The sequence below is a fragment of the Rutidosis leptorrhynchoides genome, chromosome 3 (genome assembly GCF_046630445.1).
Source record: "Rutidosis leptorrhynchoides isolate AG116_Rl617_1_P2 chromosome 3, CSIRO_AGI_Rlap_v1, whole genome shotgun sequence".
Lineage (NCBI taxonomy): Eukaryota > Viridiplantae > Streptophyta > Magnoliopsida > Asterales > Asteraceae > Rutidosis > Rutidosis leptorrhynchoides.
In genome coordinates this window covers 259,593,276-259,596,626 of record NC_092335.1, presented here as the reverse complement: position 1 = coordinate 259,596,626, position 3,351 = coordinate 259,593,276, and the positions used below count along the sequence as shown (strand labels likewise).

Genomic DNA, 3,351 nt, shown 5'->3' with positions numbered 1-3,351 from the left:
AGTTTCTTTCTTTGCCTTTTTATTCTCCTTTATTCCATTTTAAATGAATTCAAGCATTTTGGGTTGTTTCTCAATTTATGTCCTTTTTGAGGTAACAATAATTTCGGTATTAACACCTAGTTTTCATCGTTCATAAATATATATAAACATGATTTTGATTTCATTTAGTTGAAAATTTTACAAATTTTCGCAAAATTTGGCAAATAAACCAAGTGTAAACCCGAGAGAATTTATAACCCTTCCCCACACTTAAGATCATGCAATGCCCTCATTTGCATGAAATCAGACTCTAATTATAAATTCACGAGGGTGATTAGTGTAGAAAAGTGATTAAAAATACCGAGTTTGCAAACATGTTGTTGTCATATCACATTTGATATTTTGCGTCTTGTCGTCAAAATTAGTAGCTTTTGCTGAACTTAATGCTAGTCTTTGAAAGTGCGCTGTTTTACCCTGTTTTGTACATAACATAAAATACAAACATATATATACATATTTTTAAAGTTTGATATATTATCCCACGTTTAAAAATTTATAAAATATAATATATATATATATATTTTTTTTTTGCATACTTTAGATCAATAAAATTAAAAAAATAATGATAACAAAATTTATCGCCCCGTCTTTGGGTAAAGCAATTTCGGTTCAACGACCTAGTCTTCAACTTACGACGAATTTTAGAAATCAATTTTTTAAACTTAATGAAATAAAGTAAATTTTGTTTTTAAAATCACACAAAACTTAAATTTAAAAGGCATATTAATTAAAACCTAAAAAATAAAAATTCAGAATGGTGGGAGAAAACTAGTTCTTTAGTGTCTGCTAGCGGAAAAGACCAATCGGATTCCATTCTCGGAACTACACGAGAACAGAACAATTAACTCTAGACAGCATTTTCTTTTTAGAACATTTAAATCTCCCCACACTTAGGTAGCTGTGGTGTCGAAATTGTGATTAACTTCATCGTCAATTTCTCTTGGTCCATAATCAACTTGCATATCCGTGACTTTTTCTTTAAGCCATTGGTCGGATTCCTGTGTAATATCCACAATTTTAACTAGTTTCTCCTTTTCTTTAGGTGATAGATTGGATACTAACCGGTTACATAACTTAAAGTTCCCCTTGGTCCTAGCATCGCGAATCCGTTTAATAAGTTTCTTCATTGAACTATTAATAACGGGGTCATTTAATTTCGTATCAACAACGGGGTTCTTTGTTATCAGGTCATCATTAGGTGTTACTTCATTTTCCCCACACTTAGGCGTTTTATTATTATTAAGCACTACCGTTGGAGTTGGTAAAACAACATGGTTGTTACCAATCGTTTTTGCTGGTTCAATGGTTTTGGTTGGTGGAGATTTAGACTTTCGAATCATAAAGGTGATCGATTTGTTACCACTACTAAGTGTCATTCTTCCATTTCCTACATCAAATAACGCCCCGGTGGACGCAAAGAATGGTCGACCTAAAATTAGAGGAACGTTTGGGTCCTCTTCTATGTCAATGACAATAAATTCGACTAGAAAGGTTAAATTACCTACTTGAACGGGTAGGTTGTCAGCAATTCCAACTGGGTGCTTAATGGTTTGATCAAAGAGTCGAACACTCATATCCGTTGGACTTAACTTACCTACACCTAATCTCTTATATAAGGAAAGAGGCATAACACTCACACTTGCACCTAAATCTGCCAGTGCATCATACATGACACAATCACTAAGTAGACAAGGAACAATAAATTCACCCGGATCACCTACCCTAGGTGGAGGTTTTGGTGGAACTGTATTCACCGGGTTTACTTCTACGGCTTTTGTTTCTTGTACTTTCTTATTCTTTTTCTTCTTCTTCTTTCCAGAAGTATCACAATCTTTATTACTTATTACTTGCTCATACTCAACTCCTTTTCTTGGAAACGGGATGGGTGGTTTGTATGGTGACACCACTGGCTTTACATACTCGGGTGGTGGTAGTGGTGTAAATTCTTCATTGTTACTCTCATCTAAAACCTTCCCATCTTCTGGAGCTGGTTTTTCAGAATTTGTTGAAACCATATTAACATTCTCATTCCGAGGATTTACTTCAGTATTACTCGGTAGCTTTCCTTGTTCCCTCTCACTCATTATGCTAGCAAGAGTACCTACGTGTTTTTCTAGATTCAAAATGGAAGCTTGTTGAGTTCTTAATGACTGATCAAACCTATTATTTGTTTGGGTTTGAGATGTAATAAATTGTGTTTGAGATTCAAATAGCTTTGCCATTATTTCTTCTAGATTTGGCTTTTTCTCTTCGGTTTGTTGTGGTGGTTTATACAAGCCAGGTCTTTGTTGATTGAAAGTGTTGGTTTGAGTCGGTTGGTTATTCGGACCTTGTTGGTTGTACGAATTATTGTTTGGTCCATTTGGATTATAAAGAATGTTTTGATTTCGATTGAAGTTTAGCCTTGGCGGTTGATAATTATTTTGATAATTATTTCCCGGCCTTTGGTTCATATAGGAAACATTCTCACGTTGTTCCATCGTTAGTTCAATGTGACAATCTTTCAATAAGTGTGGTCCACCGCATTGCTCACAACTGATTCGTATTGCGTGAATATCTTTATTCATCTTTTCCATTCGTCTTTCGAAAGCATCTATTTTTGCGGAAACGGAATCAAAGTCATGGCTAGAATCGGCTCTAGCCGCTTTAGATGATCGAAAGATATCTTTTTCTTGATGCCACTCATGAGAGTGGGAAGCAGTGTTATCAATAATTTTGTAAGCTTCAGTTGCGGTTTTCTTCATAATGGAACCACCAGCTGTTATGTCGATGTCTTTTCTTGTAGCAACGTTGACACCTTGGTAGAATATTTGTACTATTTGATAAGTGTCTAAACCGTGTTGAGGACATCCTCTCAACATCCTTCCGAATCTTGTCCACGCCTCATATAATGTTTCATTTGGCTTTTGTGTGAACGTAACAATTTCTCCTTGAAGTCTCACGGCTTTAGATGCCGGAAAGAATCTTTGAAGAAATTTTTCAACTAAGACATCCCATGTGTCAATCGCCCCTTCAGGTAACGATTCTAACCAATCTTTGGCTTCTCCCTTTAAAGTCCAGGGAAACAACATGAGATATATCTGTTCATCCTCCACTTCTCGGATTTTGAATAGTGTACAGATCCTATTAAAGGTACGAAGATGTTCGTTGGGATCTTCTTTTGGCGTACCACTATATTGGCACTGATTAGTTACCATATGTAGAATTTGTCCTTTGATTTCATAATCTGGAGCATTAACTTCTGGCTTAATAATGGCGTGACCTTGGCCCGTGCGTTTAGTTCTCATTCGATCTTCCATACTTAGAGGTTCC

General features: G+C 35.7%; 1 non-coding gene across 1 annotated transcript; it reads left to right on the top strand.

Annotated features, from left to right (window-relative positions):
• The first annotated feature begins 2,871 nt into the window (after positions 1–2,871).
• Positions 2,872–2,978, top strand: LOC139903535 (small nucleolar RNA R71). Its single transcript, XR_011778349.1, has one exon. It is a non-coding gene; the product is annotated as a small nucleolar RNA R71 (small nucleolar RNA).
• The last annotated feature ends 373 nt before the right edge of the window (positions 2,979–3,351 follow it).